A 22,304-nucleotide genomic window follows, 5' to 3' on the forward strand; every position below is an offset into this window, starting at 1 on the left:
AATGTTTGCGGAAGCCAAAAATGCTGAGGTCTGCATCCATGGAAGGTCATGAACTTGTGGGTGCAGATTTCCAAATCATTTCTAGAATCGAGGGTACCATGTTTTCAAAGTGTACCTTGGAGCCCCTGGATGCAGTGAATGACGACATATGTCCGGAAGGCAACAAGCTGGAAGACCATTGTGGGGACAAAACATGGAGAAGGTATGGCAGAGACCTGGAGGCTGAGGCCTATTACAAAGACCAGCATAAAAGCAAGGCCCTGTGTACAGCAAACATCTAAAACCTCACTCATATCTGAGTTCAGTTTCAGCCCTGACCCACCACAGAGTTGCAAAATTAGCTGCGGCCATTACCAGATCCTCATTGTGAATCAAGAATTCAAGAAAAACACATTTTATCACAATTTGCAACAACACATCCTGTCAAGCCAACAGCTTGTTAAGATGTTAAGACATTCTCTAGGATTTACATATGGATTTCCCAAAAGGTTCCCCAACAGAACCCACACACCCTGTCACAGTGCAAAACATAAAACAATAATTTCCTATATTACTAACAGAACAAAAATAAAAGGGTGATCAACACTATGTACCTGTGACATGGAAAATGAAGAATGTAGAGCAAGGTCTAACTGTTGACATTAACAATACACAAAATCTTGAGATCTTTCAGACACATATCAGGTATATCCACAGAACAATTCCTGTTTCGCAATCATAAGCACAAACCTCTTGAACACTCCTGTTCATTTCCCTTTCAAGCTACACCTGACTCTTTCTTAGCGCTGCACTGTATAGCTTGCCTTTATTTCATGTGTCTCTACTTCAGCAGCAGGCCAGGACATCACATTCGAAATTTTCTTTGATTCAGAAAATTCAGGCCATCTTTTTTTGTCACTGTTCCTGCTCTTTCCAAATAATATGCCGATTTGTAAAGCGTTTCGTTACACTAGGCTAGTGTGTCCCCGCTCTGCGGTACAACGCCTGCATCATCCTTGTTGTCAAAGAAGACACCTGTCCGGTACAGGTAAGACCCCCGCAAATCTACTCTGAGGGAAAGGGGTGGGTTTTCAGCTCCTTACGGAAGGTCATCTCTGACGCCCCTCCGTCCGTAGCCCCCACGGGAGTTTGTTCCATTGTTGTGCTGCTACAAAACGAAAGGAGCAGCCTCCCATCCTTGACCTACTGATAATATGTAGCCCCTTCCCGCTAGATCTCAACTGACGTGTAGGGGCGTAAGGAGTTAGAAGGTTGTGATGGTAGGAGGGCCCCTTCTTCTGTAAAATCCAATGGCTCACACAGAGCACTTTGAAAAGAATTTGTTCCTTAATTGGAAGCCAATGCAGGGTGTCCAGAGCCTTCTTAGAAGGGGCTCTCTTGGGCAGCATCAGAACCAGGCGCGCTGCCGCATTCTGAATGCGTTGTAGCCTCCACTCAAATGGTTCAAAGTTAAATCCTTCAGACTTAGGACCTGATTTAGATCTTGATACACACATCATTCAATCTACACCCGCAACCACCACAAACACCTACTTTCAGATGCGGCGAAAAAGGGGTGGTGGTCCATCGCGGACAAGGTGCAGGACAGGGAGGACCTGGATAATGGTATAGAGACTAGAATCACTGCTGGAACCCTGAGAAAAGGTGAGTTTCCCTCCCATTCCACCCACTAGAAGTAGGAGGGATTCTCGCAGGATTTCCTTTCAAAAAAACCCACTTCCAACTCTGGTTGGTGGGAATGCTGGCTGGACTCACGCCGTCGTCTGCTGCAGCCTCTGCTGCCCTCTGGGTGGTTTCCAAAATCCTGGCGGAGTTGGCAGCGTTTTTTGCCTGCCAACATCTAAATCAGGCGGCTGGACTACCTAGTAGGCGGGCAGGAGAGCTGCCAAAAAGCAAGTTAGACCCCCCCCCCCCCCCCCCCCCCCCCCCATTTTCATGAGAGCGATGACAGAGCTGGTCTCCACCTGACAAAGTGGTCGGTGCAGCAGCTGGGACCTTCTGGCCAGCAGGAGAACGATGAATGTATGTGCAATCGATTTGCAATAGAGGATGTGAATTAAAACATCACTCAACAAAAGAATTGTAAGGATTATTAATTTTTTTCCCTGGAATCCTTTTTCTGTGTATAAGGATTTGTTTCAACTGGGACCACCTTATATGTAACTCCAATAGAGGCAGAAGGCCTGCGCGAGCTTGGGGTGAGGACAGGGCCCGGGAGCATCAGAGGAGAGCCCGGACACTGGTGCAGCCACTAAGCGGGCAAAAACAACAAGAAAATAAATATAAAAGACTATTTAAAACCAAAAACAAAAAGAGGCATGATCCAGGGAGTGCGAGACTAGTAGGAGTGACAGAGGTGGGCCCCGGAGCCGGAAACAAACTGCTTGTGCGGCAGTAGGCAGTGAAGGAAGTAACAGGCAAAGAACAAATGGTGGGCCCTACACTTAAGCCTCCATAGAGTTATAGCCCAGAGCAAACTAGAATAACTCTGAGAGAGTTGAGGGGGCGAGGAGCAGAGAAGAGAGGTAGAAGCAACCCCCACGTCTCTTGGGCGAATAGGAGCCCTTGGGGCTGCTGTGCCTGGCTGGGAAAACCCTCTCGGGACAATGAAAATTGAGGCACCCGGGGCACGGACCACACCTAGGTTCAGGCCTCTGGGCGGGGTGAGAAGTTCGCAAAGAGACAGGAAGCCCTACTAGACAGGCCCAGACACAAGGTGGGGAGCCAGCATGGGGAAGGTGTCTAAAAGACGGGACCTGGAGCAGCAGGAACAGGCGGGAGACGACCCTGGGGACCTCGACCCGAAGACAACTGGACACAACGCCGAGAGAAATGCTCTGGAGGATCCCTCCATCTACTACATACTCCAGGTTATCGAGGCTTCAAGAACAGCGGTGGAAACAAAAATTGACACCCTCAGAGAGGTAAAAATAAAAGAAAATAGAGACCCCTTAAGCCAAACCAGGGGAATAGGGTACTACTGAGAGGTAGAAGGAATTATCCCTTAGCGGAGAATTATATCAGATCACTCAGTGCAATGTTTGGGCACACACAAAATAATTTTTTTTATGGCAGCCCTGCATTACACCATCTCACCACAACTAATGTAGCCCATATGGTAGAACCTAACAATTACATAAACAACATTAATATGCCAAAAATAAAATATTTCATTTTGTTTAAAACATCACATGAATCACAATATCATAAAAACCCCATAAACATCACAATAGTACAGGTATACAATTCATATACATATAACATTCATTGCACCAACACAAATTCATATATTAGAGAGAAACACAAAGACAATACACTTTGTCATAAAAAGCATATCCGATTGGAACACTTCTCTAGCTACTCCTGGATACACTGTATTATCTTTTGTCTGCAGGATAAGCTGGTTCCACAGATTATGCAACAACAGCGTCAACGCGTTTTGATGGTTCTTATTATTTTTCCGTCTTTTTCAAGACAACATTTAGCTCTCTTTTATTGGCACTGTATGGTTACCATAAGTCAACTCCTTATTTCATTAGAATTTTTTGTGCGCCTGTTCTATCAGTCTGCATAGCATAGTATCAGCTCACAGTCCCCCCACATCTGCTAGAATCTGGAGATTCGCTGCTCACTCTGAGATTCCTCTTTTAGATGTGTTTCCTTTTCGAAATCTTATATAATGATCTTTTTCATTTTTTATGCCGTTTAATATCTGTATGTTACTTTTCTATTGCCGACCTGGATTCCATCTGTACTTGTTAAAATCTTGAGGGCTAATAAACTATAGAACTCCCTTTTCCTTATGGACACTTACGGCGTCACTTTTCACGAATCTACAGAAAATTCCTCACGTCTACGGAACTCGGGGAAAGTCCTCACATCTACGATATGCCTCAGAGAGGACCTGGGACTGCTGAGAGCGGATCATAGGAAGCTGGCAGAAAGAGTCACAGCAACCGAAGGAGAAGTCCGGGATATGAAACCCCAGGTGACCACAACCACACATAGACTCACAAACATGGAGAAGTGGGTAAATGCACTGGAACTCAGGGCGGAAGACGCCAAAAACAGAGCAATGTGCAACATCTTAGGAATGGTGGGGCTGCCAGAAAAGATTGAGGGAGGCAACATGGTAGCCTACTTAGAAAACTGGATCCGAACCAACGTAGCGGAAGAAGAGCTGTCTCCATACTTTGCTCTGGAGCGAGCACACAGAGTCCCGGCAACAAGAGCACCCCTACCTGGACAACCCCTGCAGCCGGTGGTGGCACGCCTACTATTCTATGACGATACAGAGATCATGTGCTGGGCCAGTCCAGACTAAAGGAGCAACTAAAAGTTGACAATAGTACTGTCAGAATATTGCCAGACCTTTCCCGGGAGGTTCAACAACAGAGAGCATCATATATTACTGCCAAACGGTAACTGCGCCAGATGGGCATACAATACTCCATGGTGTTCCCTGCTAAACTGAGAACGGTAACATCTGAAGGGATAAAGTTCTCCAACTTGCCACAGGAAGTGTGGGAATGGATTGATAAGCATGCACCACAGCGGTGGCACGACTCAAGGCAAGAGTGGCAAGAACAAGGCCTGGCGCAACAAAGGGAGAGGAGGGAAAACTGCAAGTGTTACCACAGTAGCGAAGAGGCAACGAGAAAGGGATAGAGCAGTAGTGGCGATAGTATACCTCAGTGCAATTAGAAGACAGGACACCAAATTGATGTCCGGGGATGATCCTAGAGACCCAGAACAAAGCTCCAGTACGGTGGGGGAGGCCATACCAAAAGGGGGATGAGAGGGCCTCGGACCAAGACTTGATATACGAATAATGTATGTGCTGGGTGGGGTGGAGCTTGGGAGGGGCAGGAGAGCACTGCTCCTCTCTGAAACTGAGCGTTTGACCCGTCACTACCCGAATTTTGGACATTATCAATAGATGCATGTAAGTGTGCAGTTTGGACGGGGGAGAGATTCTCAATTGTCCTGGGGTGAGGGAGTTGGGGTGTTTATGAAGTTTTAAATTGGGGACACTGCAGGGAGCCTGGGATTTTGTGATAGTAAGCGAAGAGCACGCCCATCTATCTCCCTTTTCGGGGAACCCTGGTAACGAGAAAAGATGAGGGAAAGGGCAATAAGATACAATGAATAAAAGAATGACATATAACCTATTATCCTGGAATGTCTGGGGCGTGCACTCCATGCAAAAACAACATAAATCTTCTCACACCTGAGTTAACGCGGGGCTCATATTGCCATGTTGCAGGAGACTCACAACCTGGCCTCCGAGGTCATTGCACTGCTCCATTCACTAGAGGGATGCTGATCTGGATATGGGCGGGGGTTACTTTTCAGCACACGGGGCACAAGACTGACCCAGACTGATACCTGATAGTGTCACGACCGGGTAGCCCCATAAGACATAACCAAGAAGGAGCACTAGAGCAGGTACCCGTAGAAGCAAATACTTAGGATAACAGGAAAGATATAAAGATACAAGATGGACAGGATGTGACAATCAATATATATAGGTCGAACATAGAGCAGGCCGCCCTTCTGGAGAAGATGTCTGGCATCCTAGCACCCTACATGACTGGTTCCGTCATCATGGGGGGACTTTAACTCCATCGCGGACCCGGACTTAGACCAAACCCGCCGACCACTCCGAGATTCCCAGGTCCATAGGATGGCTTAGGCCTTTAGAGAATGGCAGACCCACTAGAAATTGGTGGACACCTGGAGGTGTACGCATCAACTAGATAAGGAATACTCGTACCTCTCACCAACTCATGAACTACACGTAAGATTGGGCACCTTCCTATGCTCGCCTGACGTGCACGCTTTGATGCATGGGGTGGAGTGCCTGACACGTATGGTATCGGACCATAATCCAATACTGATGAGGCTACAATGGGGAAAGCAAAACACCAACCCTTCCCTACTTGGTGCCTTAAACCAGAGGCACTGGAGGACCAGGCCTTCCTCCAGGAGATCAGAGGGCATATAACATCCTACTTCACTGACCACGCCCACTCCACTAATTCCAGACTGACAGAATGGGAAGCCTTTAAGCCTGTGATCAGGGGAAGGTGTATGGCGGGCTCTAATTGCGGACGTGGAAAGGGCGAACCGAGATTCAGGAGATATAAAGACACAACGCCCTGAACGCCAAGAGCTCAGGCAGGAACTCCTGGATGTGTAGGAGGAAGTGGCAGCCAGGAAGAACGATTGCGATGCTTCAACTATAAAACATACATGGACCGAACACACACAGAAAGGGATAAGGCGGGTACGTTATTGGCTTGGTTAGCGAATCCGACACGTAGAGAGAATAATATAATGGAAGGGGCTGACCAAGCAGGACACCACGAATATAGGTAGGCTGAAGTATACGATAGGTGCCTTGAATATAACAAACACCTGTATAGGAGCTCAAAGTCGCAAGGAGAAGGAGCGACACAGGTTTTTCTGGCTCGGCTTCCTCTCCATGCACCGTCTGATAAGGAGGCGGATCAACTGGGTGCTGAAGTCTTGGAACATGAGATTAGGGCAGCTATTAAAGGATTGGCCAGAGGCAAAACTCCGGGAACAGATGGACTCCCTATGGAGTTCTATGCTACCTATGGGGAGGAGCTGGCTCCAAGCTGGTAGAGATATATGCAGCGGCCTGGGAGAAGGGAATCCTGCTGAAGATAATGTGAGAGCCAATAGTGATTCGACTGCTTAAACTGGATAAGTCCCCTCTTTAAAGCACGGCCTACCGGCCATTGTCAATGTTTAACCTAGACTTCAAAATTCTAAGTAAATTACTGGTAACAAGACACCTTCCATTCATGACCGGACCAAGCGGGGTCATCCCGCGTACAAACACGACTCTAAATATAAGACAACTTCTCTCCATTTTAGAGGTGGGCAGAGGCGAGGAACAGGAGGGAGCGATCTTTACCATAGATATCGAAAAGCCTTTGACAGCCTGGAATGGGACTTTCTCTATGCCGCCTTAGCAAGGATGGGAGTAGGACGGGGATTTATACGTTGGGTGAAACTGCTGTACTCAAACCCATTGGTCAGGGTGCACACAGGCTGAACGATCTCGGAACAGTATCAGGTGGAGAGGGGAACATGCCAGGGGTGCCCCCTCTCCCCCCTGGTGTTTGCCCTGGCCATGGAGCCACTGGCCTGCTAGGCACGGACGGGCGGTAGATATCGAGGCCTATGGCTGAGAGGACAGGCACACCACATAGCGTTGTACACCAACGGCCTCCTCTTATTCCTGAAGGACCTGCAGGGGGCTATAACCATGATGGAATAGTTCGGGACCCTCGCGGCGCTAAGAGTTAATTGCCAGAAGTCTTGACTCTTCCCGATAGTAGAGGACAGGCAACCACCTGAGGGGCTAGGGGACCTGCAGTGGGAGCCTCAATGCTTTAAATACCCGGGGGTAAAAGTCTTCCACTCGCTGCTGGATACCCAGGAAGGGAACATAGGAGGAGCGTTAAGGTCCGTAAAGGACAACATGGCCTTCCAGGGGAAACTCTCTATGTCCGTAGCAGGAAGCATCTCCCTATTAAAAATGGTGGCCCTCCCCAGGCTATTGTACTTTTTTACCATGTTGCCTGTGTAGACACCCAGAGCATGGTTCAGAGAGCTAGACTCATGACTCTGGGCCTTAATATGGGGGACTGGGAAATGGGGGGTGGCCCTGACAACACTAGAACGACCGTGGGTAGAGGGGGGCTGGCGGACCTGGATTTCGAGACATACTACCTGACGGGGCAGCTACAGAGACTCATGCAATGGATAGCAGGGAGAATAACGCAAGATACGGAGGTAGGCCCTTTCGCCCCCGAGAGAGATGTACTAATCCACACCCTTTTGAAAACTTCAAAGCATAGCACACACGCACAAATGAACACGAGGTGATACAGTGGTGCTGGAATAGATGCCTCCAGAAGACTCTGACTAGACAGCCCCCCCTCACCGGAGTTGTCGCAGACAGTGCTTCGGGCACTGCCACATGGGGGGCAATGGGGAGGACTGGAAGAATGGGAGCATGCTGGGGCCACGAAAGTGGGGGACTTATACAGGGAATGGGGGAATTGATACAGTTTGAGCTATTTAGCACAGACTGGGACATCCCTCAGGGCCTGTTTCTGCTCTACAGGGCGAACACAAGAGCTATACAAAGGCAGTTGGAAATGGGTACCCTTGAACCAGTGTGTCAAGCCACGTGTGAGTACATAGGAACAGCTGCGGGTACCATGAAGACAGTCACCTGCCTGCATGGGGCAATAGGAAACGACTCCGCCACTGGACAAGCTGAGGAACTACTGGGCACTGTAATGCTAGAAACCGGTCCTATGAAGCTTGTTTCCGGTCCAGGGAAGGCATGACTTGGCAGTTCGGGCTGGACTTTTCCCATGAGGCACAGGGTCAGACTGATTTGCATATGGCCATGTCTGAACTGGGGTGGCAGAGTGGGCTAAAGAAGCGTGATGGATTAAACCCAGATCTGTTGACTGGGTGTGAGTGTTTGATTGGTTCAGATGCTCCGTCCTTCACCACCCCCTTTTGTACCGCTACAACTTCAACAGGGCTAGTTGGTCCGCACTAGTCGCAAGGGCAGGTGCAGCCCTGCCTTCTCTGTCTTGTTTCAAGTCTGGTCTCAGAGTGTTGCCAGGAGGGGACAAGCACTGGGGCCTGTTGCTGGCACAATTTGTGCCGCCATCTCACTGCAAACTGCTATAGGCAGGCGTGCCTGGACATCATTTGTGCTGTTCGCTCCATGCCCGGGATTTGGCCGGCTCAGGGCTTTTCTGGACCTCGGCTTGCTCGGATCTATGACAGAATTTCGACTTCAAAAATATCGACCTACAAGAATATCGAGTCAACAATATCGAGGGCAAAAATATCGACATCCTATCTACAACATGGTAAGTACAAAAATATCGAAAAAATAATATCGTTGTAAAAAATATCGATGTTAAAAATATCGATTTTTTTTTAATATATATAAATGTAAAAGTAAGTATATAACACTAATAAATAAAATATACATATTTAAAAGTATCTAATAATGTTTAAAATTAATAAATAAAACATATATATTAATAATACATTAATTAAATATATACAGTAAAGATATAATATATATGTACTGAACAATAAGTATTAATAATTAATTTACTAATTTCTAAATTAATGAAATATATTCTAATTTACTAATACATGTACAAACATAAAACAATAACATACATAAAATGTAAGTAATATAAAAAATAAAATAAACATGTGATATTTTAACAATTAATTATATAAAACGTTGGATAGCGTAAGGGTAAACATTACTATTCCTACTCCAGAGAGTGGAACAGTCGAGAAAACTGACCCTGAACCCAAAAACCACCCCTTTACCGACGAACTGAAAACTGACCCTGAACCCTAAAAATACCCCTTTACCCAAAAACTGAAAACTGACCCTGAACCCTAAAAATACCCCTTTACCCATGAACTGAAAACTGACCCTGAACCCTAAAAATACCCCTTTACCCATGAACTGAAAACTGACCCTGAACCCTAAAAATACCCCTTTACCCATGAACTGAAAACTGACCCTGAACCCTAAAAATACCCCTTTACCCATGAACTGAAAACTGACCCTGAACCCTAAAAATACCCCTTTACCCAAAAACTGAAAACTGACCCTGAACCCTAAAAATACCCCTTTACCCATGAACTGAAAACTGACCCTGAACCCTAAAAATACCCCTTTACCCAAAAACTGAAAACTGACCCTGAACCCTAAAAATACCCCTTTACCCATGAACTGAAAACTGACCCTGAACACTAAAAATACCCCTTTACCCATGAACTGAAAACTGACCCTGAACCCTAAAAATACCCCTTTACCCAAAAACTGAAAACTGACCCTGAACCCTAAAAATACCCCTTTACCCAAAAACTGAAAACTGCCCCTAAACACTCAAAATACCCCTTTACCCAAAACCCCAAAAATGACCCTGAACCCTAAAAATACTCCTTAACCCAAAGTTAAATAATATTATTTAATTAGCAATTAATAATTAATTAACAATAACAATAAAGTAAATATATTAGCACATAAGCTGTAATTAATATAATTTAATAATTATTATCATTTTTCCCCAATTAATTAATTAACAGTAACTAAAAATTATATATATAAATAAATTACTCTAATAATGTAATTAACTAACTAATATTATTTAATTACCAATTAATTACTAATTTAAAATATGTACAAAATGATATTAATTAATTAACTAATTAATATTAATTATTTGCCAATTAATTAGTTATAAATATTTTAAAACATATATTAATTAATTAATTATTATTAAATTACTCCCCACCCTATTCCCCTATAAACCCACATCCCGCTACAGAAAATATATATCAATTAATCAATTAATTATTTCCCAATTAATCAATATTAATTAGCAAATAATTATAATTAATTAATTAATCCTACTAATTATTAATCAACTTACCATAATTAAATTACTTCCCACCCTATTCCCCTATAAACCCACAACCCGCTCCGGTACTAAAACATCAAATTTCCTTATAAATTTCTATATTATTATAGAAAATGTATACACATATAATAGTAATTATTTTAAATACTTAAATTAAACATATAACACATACATAATAAAAAACTATAAAATAATACAAATATCGATATTAGTGTCATCGAAATTATTAACATCGATATATATGCTATCGATATTACTAACTTCGATATTACTTACATCGATATTAAGTATTTCGATATTACTTACCTTGGGTCGATATTCTGTCCTACGATATTCTTGCCTTCGATATTATGCTCCTTCGATATTTCAGACTCGATATTATGGTAGGTCGATATTTCCAACTCGATATTTTGACTGTCTACCGGCTTGCTCAGGGGTCTCCTCGAGCACTGTGCCCCGGCAAGTGAGGTCCAATGGGAGGCTGCTTGCGATTCTGGGCATGTGCTCCCGGTTTAAGCGTCCAGTCCCGTCTTGGGTTTGGCCACATCCCCATATCATTGTTTAAACTCCAAGGTTAACAGTAGCATTAGGACACCCTTCTAGGTAGCAGTGCTCTTTATAAGTGTCAAATAGTATACATTACAATGCAACATAAAAAGCCGCACATTTTCACCTTCATTCCTTTAAAAAATGATATATTCCACAAGACCTTCTCAAAACAGTAATAAACGCTTATCTTTAGACTATACTTTACTAAGTCCATTCTGGCAAAAAATACTCCTGTCACAGCAGTTCCCCATATCAGCACTGAAACCGCGCTCTTAGAGGTAGCCGAGTCAGTGAGGTGGTCGTTGGATGCAGGAAGCTCAGCTATGCTGGTACTCCTGGATCTATCGGCCGCCTTCGACACGGTGGACCATGCCAGATTACTCAGTCGACTGGCAGAGACAGGCATTCAAGACCACGCGCTGAGCTGGATTAATTCCTATCTATCCCAGAGAACGCAGAAGGTGGCACTCGGGACAATTTCTTCCACACCAAAAATCCTCAATTGTGGAGTCCCGCAGGGCTCGGCCCTCAGCCCTCTCTTATTTAATATCTACCTGGCCCCCCTCTTCACGCTCATTGCCAACTGGGGTGTTAAGGCAATTTCATATGCCGACGACACCCAGTTGGTATTCCCCTACACGGAAATGACTCAGGAATCTTTAGCAAATTTTAAAGGCTGTCTCCAGGACATTGCACACTGGATGAATACCAACAAATTAAAATTAAACGCCAACAAAACCGAGGTCATCTTCTTTGGTAAAGGTCCTGTCCCCACCCCAGAGCTATGGTGGCCGGTGGAAATGGGTCCCTCACCCTTGCCCAGTCACTCGGCCAAAAATCTTGGAGTGAGATGGGATGATAAGATGTCTTTCTCTGCCCATATCCAGCAAGTGGCCGGCTGCTGCCTAAGTAAATTGAGAAACCTTCGCAAGTTTCTCAAACTCCTTCCCGAGAGTTGCAGAAAGATGGTAGTCCATGCAACTGTCACTTCACGGCTGGACTACGCCAATGGTCTCTACCTGGGCCTCCCTAAATTCTTAATCCATAAACTGCAGGTGGTTCAAAATGCGGCTGCGAGGCTGTTACTGCAAATTCCATTCAAACAGTCGGTCTCTCCGCATCTTCGAACCCTGCATTGGCTCCCTGTCGCCAACCGGATAAAATTCAAAGCCCTGACACTCGCGTTCAGATCTTTGCATGGTTCCTGCCCTCCTTACCTAAGAAAACGCCTCCCTAGGTATACACAACATCGTGTACTACGGTCGAATGACCGTATCCTGCTGGCTGTACCACGAGCAAAAAAGGCACGCCTTGGTGGTCGCACCTTTTCAGCAAATGTTTCTGCGCTATGGAACTCCCTACCGCAAGCAATCCAGCAGGCCCCTGCTGAACCCTGCTTTAAGAAGCTGCTAAAAACGTGGCTCTTTTCCCAGCCTCGATAGGTCTCCCCCTCCTGCCCCTGGACCTCTGTGCTACGTTCCTACAGCGCCGGGACACCTCCTTGTGAGGTAGCTGTTCGCGCTCTATAAATCACATTATTATTATTATTATTATTATTACCCTCCACCATTGACACATTGCAGCCAGAATCCAATTCAAAACTCAGTAGCTGCAGATGAGTCTAATGCCAGCTCCCTCTCTCACCTGCCATGATGGGTGGAATGTGCCCCTGTCCCCGCCTAAAAGTCACCCCATGCATTGACCCTGCAGACTGAGCAGCCCCTGACGGCAATCCCGGATGCTGCGGGTGAGTGCCGTACAGGCGTGGTTCCCTCTGGGGGATGCCTGCGAATGTTATTTTCTACTTATTCATGACCCCATAGAGAACCCCCTTCCTGGCACTTATCTAGGGCTCGTCGAGAACGCACCTCTACTTGGGCTTGTTTGCTGCGCCATGGGCCTCTCGGTCCGGGCGCTAAGTTAGTGCTCTAAAAGAGCACTAACTCAGCAAGGCCTCTATTGTGGGGTCTGTCTTCTCCCCTGCTGGAGAGTCAACTGCAACCCTACCTCTTGATCTTTGGTCTCCGTGGTTCACTGCGCACGGACTGTAATGGTCGACCTGGAGGACGACGCCAGCGACCCAAGAGCTATGGCTAATTTAGAAAAGTAAGTACTAGCTGTCACCATAGAGATGGAAGACTTGGAGGTACACTCGAGGTGCAATAACGTGCAAATTATGGGCATTGCGGAATCTACCAACACTGGCCGGAAGACAACATACGTGGAATCCTTGCTCAAATCCTTTTTCAACTGCCACCATTTTTCCAAGGTATATCTGGTGGAGCAGGCTCACAGATCACTCAACCCATGTCCTCCTCTGTGCATGCCTCCTCAGCCAATTATAGCCAGACTCCTCAATTTTCATGGTGAGGATGTACTTCAGGCTCATGAGAGGGGACCCCTGAAACACCAAGGTTCTGCAATATCGATTTTTCCAGACTTCACTGCTACTGTCCAGGTTTCCCATCGCAATTTCATAGATTTTGTGGGGCATGTTGTGCAGCCTCAACTAGCACCGACAACAATAAGTACTCAATGCTATTACCAGCAGGTCTGAAGGTTGACCTAGAAGAAAGGATTCACATTTTTCTGAACGCTGCAGAAGCTGTCAAATTTTGTAAGACACTGACTGCGGCGAGATCGTCTCCTACATCCCCAGGAGCTCCTCAGTCTCTGATCCACCAGATGTCCAGAATCAATCGTCTTCTGGAGAAGACTGATGCAGCTTATCAACTCTGCCCTTCTCTCTTTTTCTCTGCAGCACAGGTGGAATTACATACCTGAGGGTTACTGTAGGAAGCTGGCTCTCTGTATAGTACACTAAAATGAGTCCCTTATTGGTATACAGAAGCAAAAGTAGATATTACCAACGCTCTATTTGTAGTAGTGTGAGCGAGCAGTTAGGCTTATCAGAGGGCAGTGCTAAGCATTTGTTGTACTCACAGAGGCAATAAATGAGACACATACTCAAAGAATAAATCAGAGACCAAAGTAGAACAATTACACTTCTTTATATATATTTAGTAAAACCAAGAACTTTGTTCAAAGGTAAGTACTGTTTAAAATAGCAGGTTTGGAGTAAACATTCATTTGATACTTTCATTCATGATTAAAGCACTTGGGAGCGATGTTAAGCTATGGATAGATAGATAGATAGATAGATAGATAGATAGATAGATAGATAGATATATAGATAGATAGATAGATAGATAGATAGATAGATAGATAGATAGATAGATAGATAGATAGATAGATAGATAGATAGATAGATAGATAGATAGATAGATGGATAGATACAGATAGATGTTTTTTATTGTTTCTCGTTATTTAAACCATCACAATATAAAAACAGTAAAAAGGTAATACATATCATGATCATTCAATAAAAAGAGCAAAAATCACAAAGTGCAACACATGTAGCAACCAGCCCCCCTAAAGTGCAAGGTGAAATAATAATCAAATGTAAAAAAGATTTAACCAGAATAAAAACAATTCTAAAAAGCTTTGGACTGTCCTAAGAATCATTATAATTTCTACTGAATCTGTTACTGTTTCTAGGTGGGACAAGCCAGGCTGCAAGCAACTGCTATGTGGTTGTTTCTGAACCCAGCGGTATATCCCCTAAAAATTGAAAAGGCAATGTATTGCTGGAAGTATTGCATTTTGACTACGGTCCGGTAAACATTTTCAGCAAATGCAACAACACTGTTCCCCAGGCTCCTTTAACCATGTTAACGGGCCCCAGCAATGGGGTCTCAGTGATAATGCTACATATATGATCAAAGTTCTGTAACACCTAATATACAAAAATGTTGGCTGTAAATGTTATTCTGTAGTAGGGGATCTCTGTGTATAGTCATAATCTAGTGAATAGTCCTGGCCATGTGCGTGGACCCCGGAGCAATCAAAAATAATCTCTTAAAGTGTCGAAAAAATGCAGAACTGCACAGACACTTAAGAGAGAATAAAGACAGATAATGCACCCTATAAAACCAGGCTACACTGTCCAGTACTTCAACTAGAAATTCCACCAAAAATCCACAAACAGCAAAGCCTGTCCAGATTTCCCTTGCCTCAACAGCAAGAACCCCTCTGGAATGATAGAGAGGAAGACCTGGACAGACAAGCCCCATAGGCTGCCATTATGCGGCTCAGAACAGGATACTGTGCCTTTAAGAGAACTTTCCAGAACTTCACAGTATCCCAGAATGCACTGCAGGTCCATTTTACTTTCAGTTCTTTTTTCCGGCTCCTGCAAGCAGGACCCTGGAGCATTGAGCTCTCCCTTTTCAAGGGTTTATTGGTGATTTTTCACTTTTGTTTCAAGTTGAGTGCTTTCTAAAGTACTTTGGTGCCTTTCTTCTTGTTTATTGCACCCTTTTGTTGTCAAATATGCCTGCATTATTTGACAAATGTCCGAGTGCTCCAGGAAGAAGGCCAAATCAGATCCCCATGAGGTGTGTATCCTCTGCCTTCCCTCTTCCCATGTCCCAGAGGAGTGTGTGATTTGTCAGGGCTTCTCTGGCAGGACCCTGAAGGACAGAAAGAAGATCAGGCTTCAGGGCCTTGAGGAAAGAAGGCTGAAGGCAGGTCTGGAGGGGCTTCCTCTGCCCGTGCTGAGGCCTCTGGGGGGCTCCCCAGGGGCAGGAAGACCAGCAAGCGTCCCCATTCTGCGTCTGGGTCGATTGCACCGACTACGGCGTCGAGAGGGATGACTACAGTCTGTTCTACGTCTTCTGGGGCGAAGCGACGTCAACGCTCGACGTCGAAGGAACTGAACAGACCGCCGTCAAAGTCTCCTGTGACGATTTCGTCGTCGTCGGAGTTGGAGTCGAGTGATCGACGTCGAAAGGCCCGGCGTCGGCGCTCGCCGTCGAGGCGACACCGCCGTTCGTTCGCCGTTGGCTATAAGGAGAAGATTGTCGACGAGGGGATCCTCATCGTCGAAGAGAAGATCGCCGTCGAGGCGCAGGTCGGCATCGAGGCGAAGGAGGTCAGCATCGAGGCGCAGGAGGTCGCCGTCGAGGCGAAGGAGGTCGCCGTTGATGCGGAAGAGGTCGGCGTCGAGGCGAAGGCACTCGCCGTCGAGGGACCGACGCTTGCCGTCCGGTCGCCGTTCTTCGACGCCGAAGAGACGTGGAAGGAGGTCTGGCACCATGGGAGGTTCGCCAACGTCCCAGACCACTCCATCTACAACAGTGAGGACGGTGTCTTCTCTACTGGGATCGATGGCCTCTTGTATCTTCCTAACGCCACACGTACAACTGCACATGAGACCGCTGCAGGAGTGCTTGGAGGATCAGTGGGATCAGAGGAAAGGGTCTTGAGACGACAAGATACGACTGTCTCTGCATGCTCTTCAGTCTCTGAAGTGGTGGTGTTCAGCGGAGAATCTCCTCAGAGGGGTTCCCTTCCACAAGGACATTCCCACTCAGACTATCGTGACGGATGCTTCTCTCCAGGGCTGGGGAGCGCACTCCGGAGACTTACAGATTCAAGGAACGTGGTCACCGACGGAGTCCACGTATCACATCAACTTCCTGGAACTCAGAGCTGTTCACTTGGCACTGAAGGCCTTTCATCCGTCCTTCCAGACCAACTCTCTGCTTGTACAGACGGACAATACGACCACGATGTATTACCTCAACAAGCAGGGGGGCTCGAGATCACGCACTCTGTCGCAGGAGGTGCAGGCGATCTGGCGATGGCTTCTGGCAAGAGGACTGACGATAACGGCTACCCATCTACCAGGTGTGCAGAATGATCAGGCGGACGCACTGAGCAGACTGATTCAGGAAAACCACGAATGGGTCATAAACGACGAAGTACTAGGAGAAGTCTTCGCAAGGTGGGAAACTCCAGACATAGATCTGTTCGCCACCGCCGAAATCAGCAAATGCAGAGACTTCGCCTCCAGGTACTACCAGCAGGGGACGCTGGGGAATGCGCTATGGATCAACTGGTCGAACAGCTTTCTGTACGCTTTTCCACCCATTCCCCTGATTCCGGCGGTGCTCATCAAGCTGTCCCAGTCCAGGGCGCAGATGATCCTGATTGCCCCGGAATGGCCCAGGCAGTGGTGGTTCACGGACCTGCTTCACCGGTCTCTCCTTCCTCACATACAGCTGCCGTGCAGGCCGGACCTTCTCACGAAGTTCGGGGGGCAGATGTTGCACCCCAACCTCTCGTCCTTGAGTTTGGCGGCATGGCTCCTGAGATAGTGCAATATGGCCATTTGAACCTACCTGAAGATTGCATGGACATACTGAAGGAGGCTGAGCGACCTTCCACTCGGACTTCCTATGCTTACAAGTGGAAGAGGTTTTGCATCTGGTGCAAGTCCAAGAATTATGACCCGACGACGTGTAAGGAAGATGTCATCCTTCCATATCTTCTGCATCTGGCGCAGTCTGGCCTTAATATCCATTCCATTACGGTCCATCTTGCTGCGCTGACTGCCTACAGGAAATGCCCTTCACAGACTTCCTTCTTTCGGATCCCTGTGATCAAAGATTTTTTGGAAGTCTTGAAGAAAGTGTTCCCTCCTGTCCGGCTTCCTTCGCCTTCATGGGAATTGAATGTGGTGCAGTCCAGATTGATGAAGGAGCCTTTTGAACCTATTCATAAGGCTTCGTTGCAGCACCTGTCCTGGAAGGCGGCGTTCCTCGTGGCCATTACATCGGCCCGCAGGGTGAGTGAAATTCAGGCATTGTGTTGCCAGGAACCTTATACTGTATTTCATGCTGCTAAGGTTTTTATGCGAACTCACCCTAAATTTCTTCCAAAGGTTATATCTGATTTTCATGTTAACCAGACCATAACTTTACCTACGTTTTTTCAGAATCCTTCCTCTCCAGCGGGAAGGTCGCTACATTCCCTGGATGTTAGGAGGGTGTTGAAGTTTTATCTGGATAAGACCAAGGATATTCGTAGGTCAGATCAATTGTTTATCAATTATGGATCAGTCAGGACCGGTCTTGCTACCTCTAAACAGTCCATCTCTAGGTAGATTGTGTCCTGCATACAACTGTGTTACCAAAAGGCTAATAAGACCTTAGGGGGTAAACCTAAGGCTCATTCCACCAGGGGCAAAGTTGCCACGACGGCTTTGCTCCGTAATGTTCCTATTGCAGAAATCTGCAAGGCGGCCAAATGGAAGTCGGTCCATACCTTTGCTAAGCATAACTGCCTGGACACTGATGCCAGGGCAGACGCTCAGGTTAGGCAGGCTTCGCTGCGAAATCTGTTCGGACAATAGTGGTGTTATTTCTCGTTTCTCCACCGCCGCTTTGGTGTGGGGATGGGCTTGCCATTCTATTCACTAGATTATGACTCTACACAGAGATCCCCTACTACAGAAGGAGTAGTTTCTGTCCTGTAACTACAGTTCTTTAGTAGGGGTATCTCTGTTATAGTCATAAGCGCCCGCCCTCCTCCCCGGTGGAGAGAGATATTCGTGTAAGGAATGCTACAGTTCTGGCGTGTTACGCCTTCAAAAAGAACTGAAAGTAAAAGGGACCTGCAGTGCATTCTGGGATACTGTCAAGTTCTGGAAAGTTCTCTTAAAGGCACAGTATCTTGTTCTGAGCCACATAATGGCAGCCTATGGGGCTTGTCTGTCCAGGTCTTCCTCTCTATCATTCCAGAGAGTTTCTTGCTGTTGAGGCAAGGGAAATCTGGACTGGTTTTGCAGTTTGTGGATTTTTGGTGGAATTTCTAGTTGAAGTACTGGACAGTGTAGCCTGGTTTTATAGGCTGCGTTATCTATCTTTAATTCTCTCTTAAGTGTCTGTGCAGTTCTGCATTTTTTTGACACTTTAAGAGATTATTTTTGATTGCTCCGGGGTCCACGCACATGGGCGGGACTATTCACTAGATTATGACTATAACAGAGATACCCCTACTACAGAACTGGAGTTACAGGACAGAAACTACTCCGTCTTAATCAAAGAATGGAACCAGTATGAAACCTAGATAAATAGGTGTAGGAAAGTTTTAAAAAACTCAGAGCACCCCAGCTGATAAAAATCTTGATAGCAATAATGATTAGGCATTTGCTGGCACCATATCCACATTTTTTTAATTAAGGAATTTCACACAACAGGCTGATAACTGCAGGCTCATACCACTCAGACATGCAAAGATGGCTGTGTTTCATTGCCTTATACCAAGATTACGAAACAATGGTTTCAGCCAGAAACAGCTTAGATTTTTTAAAATTGGGCAAACATATATCGTGTGAGCGAGGCTTTCCAATTTCAAAATTACATAGATGGCACCGCTGCTCAGAAGACTCTGTTGATCTTCCGAATTTGTAGGCTTTTAAAGAGATTAAACCACATCTCAGTCTCAACAGCTCTTTCTTGACTGACAATTTCATGTGGGAAGTTAAGTTCATGGCTCTCCTTGGCTCTTGATATAGTTAGTCACATAGATTGGAGTGAGCTTTCCAGGAGAGTTCTTGAATGTCTGTGACCCTTGAATGTATGGTCGCGGTTTTTAACAGCAATTTTGCTGAAAGATTTGGGGTTAAACTAGGGAGTATAATGATAGTCGCCTCCAGGGCTTCCATTGCATCCCTCAAGTAGCGTTCCCATGGAAGTGGTTTGTCATGAAAACGTCAGCATATCATATCCTTGAGTGACCCTGGAACCGCCATGCTGAGCTTTCCATGATGTCCCAAAAATCGAGCCTTTAATATTAATTATTGTTTAAAAAGACCGAATTCCACCCGAGTGTCTCCGTTGTCAGCGGGAGGAGGGTACGCTGCTACATACAATCTGGAGCTGCCTTTCACTGCATAGATTCTGGAGGGGGATATACTCCTGCCTCTCTGAGGTATTAGGTTGGGAGCTCCCCCGCAGGCCGTGCTTGGCCCCACTGCATGTTATGGAGGGAGTGGGGGGGCAATCTTTATAAACGGCAACTCTTGCTATTGGGCTTCACGCTAGCAAAAAGGGATATTGCCAGGGCCTGGAAGGCGCCCGGCCTCCGTCATTGGCCGCATGGAAAAATGGGCTAGATTTTTGTATGAGGCTCGAACAGCCTGTTTTCCTTGCCAGGGGGAGCGCACGTAAACACTACAAGATATGGAAGAGGTGGGCGGACTACCGGGGTCTAGAACTGGACCAGCCACAGGAGGTGAAGGCACGCTTGCCGGACTGATTTATATGCTGTTTTCATGTTTAAATGGCGGTGGGGACGGGACGACCCGGAGAGGTTGTGATTTTCGGGTGTGCACTTACAAGCTGGATGGACTTCTGTGACATGGGTGCAATCAGGGGGAGGGGGGTTATGGGGGGGTTTGTTATAATGCGGTTTGCTATTCTTCATTGAAAAAATTCAAAGTCATTATTATTGTGTATTTGATGTGTGCAGAAGCCTCTGGACTGCAGAGCCCTGCAACTTATGTGAAACTAGACGAATAAAATTTGTTTTAAAAACAATAAAAGACCGAATTCCAGCCGAAGCTGTGAGGATGGGGCGGCATCGGGGAGATTAAAAAGTCACCTGTAACACATCAATTAGTCTTTATCCAACCAGCCCGAGATATGATCTTTTAACCACTCCCATGCAGCGCACATTTCCCCGCTGTGCAGGCGAATTCTACTTCTGCGAAAATCGGACAGGCCCCGGCCGTCCAACGCATTGAAGAGGTTAAAATCAATGTGCCATCCTTGAGAGTAGACATAAATTTGGGATTGATTGTATTGCAGATAACCGTAAGTTCAGGCCCATTCATTGTAGAAGTTAGTTTTTTTAAACTCATTGTCATTGACAAAGGTGAAAATTTAAGGTGCTATAAATGTGAAACATGCAAACCACAGTTATCAAAATAAATACCCAAATATTTTAAACTAGTAACTTGTTCCAAAACCACATGGAAAAATTGAATTTGGGCAGACGTTTGTTTCTGAGTCCACAGGCCATGTTTTTGTTTTGCTGTAATTTTTTTCAAGTCTGTTTTCTGCACAGTAACATGCTAGGGCTGCCAATGATTGCTGCAGCCCCACTGCAGTATGATCAAACAATAAAGTGTCGTCCGCATACTGGAGGCATTGTAAGTTAAGGCATGCAAACGTCAGAGATACTGCAAGTGTGACTCCCAATGCTTTATTAATTTCGGCCAAAACAGATTGAAAAACAATGGAGCAAGAATGCTACCTTGTTTTACTCCAGTGGTGGTCTTAATTCTATGGGTGGTGAGTCTGTTAGATAAAACTTTCACTTTTACCCATGTGTCGGTGTATAGGCTTCTGAGGGTGGTTAAAAGGCCTTCCACGAGGCCCCAGCTAAACGGCTTCTGCCACAATATCCCTCTGTCCACTCTATCAAATGCAGTTTTGAAGTCTATCAAGGCAACATATAAGGGTGGGGACTTTTTGGTATTCTCGGTTTTAATCAGCGAGGAAAGTATTATCAGGTTGTCTTTGGTTTAGTGCCCACGCCTAAAGACTCACTGAGTGACGGGAATAATTACCTCGGAGCCTCTGGAGATGGCCGCGGTTCTCAGGAGCTCCGCCGAGACGTGAGGGACCGGCCGGCGCAAGGAAGCACTTCTTTGTTTTGGACCCGGAATTTGCCTGCAACGCACGTCGGAACTGACGCTGCTTCTAATGCAAGGTGAGATCGGTGCCTTTATTTTAGTTATTTTGCTGCTGCGTCACAACGCATCGTCGCTGCCGCCATTTTTCTTTCAGGACTCCCGATATTTACCGCCTGAATGCGGTGAGATGATATTTCCTCACAGAAATCGCTTTTCTTTTGCTATGGCGCCGTTTTTCCCCTGTTTTTGAGCAGTATTTCTCTTCTTGGTCTGCCAACTTTTATTTATTTATGCTGCTGTCTCCTGGTGTCTCCTGGTTTCATATAACCTATTTTTTTTTATCATTCATTATCCAATTTAAGGTTACACGTCCTACTGGTTCTCCTCTTGCTGCTCTTCATGACAATGCCTCGCAATAATCGCAATGGGTCTCTTCAATCCAAAGAGGCGGGTTTAGAGGATTTTAACCCGTTCAACGTCCCTAAAGATCCCATAGAGGAACATATTAACGACTGCTTGTTCTAAGGGGTCTGTTTCTTCTGTTTCCCGTCCAGGTGCAAAAGAAAATACTAAAATACCCTCTGCGTCGGCATCTACAACTGGCAAACGAGTGAAAGTAAATCAACCATCTCCTACTAACTCGTCATCCTTAATCTCTATGGAACTCATACTTCATGAAATTCGTGCTCTTA

General features: G+C 45.9%; 1 protein-coding gene across 1 annotated transcript in view; it reads right to left on the reverse strand.

Moving 5' to 3' along the window:
• Nucleotides 1-22,304, reverse strand: part of LOC147661249 (NFX1-type zinc finger-containing protein 1-like) — an 805,409-nt gene that overhangs the window by 182,169 nt on the left and 600,936 nt on the right. The gene's annotated exons all lie outside the window — the stretch shown is intronic.

This window comes from Lissotriton vulgaris, unplaced genomic scaffold (assembly GCF_964263255.1).
Source record: "Lissotriton vulgaris unplaced genomic scaffold, aLisVul1.2 SCAFFOLD_534, whole genome shotgun sequence".
Classification (NCBI taxonomy): Eukaryota; Metazoa; Chordata; class Amphibia; order Caudata; family Salamandridae; genus Lissotriton; species Lissotriton vulgaris.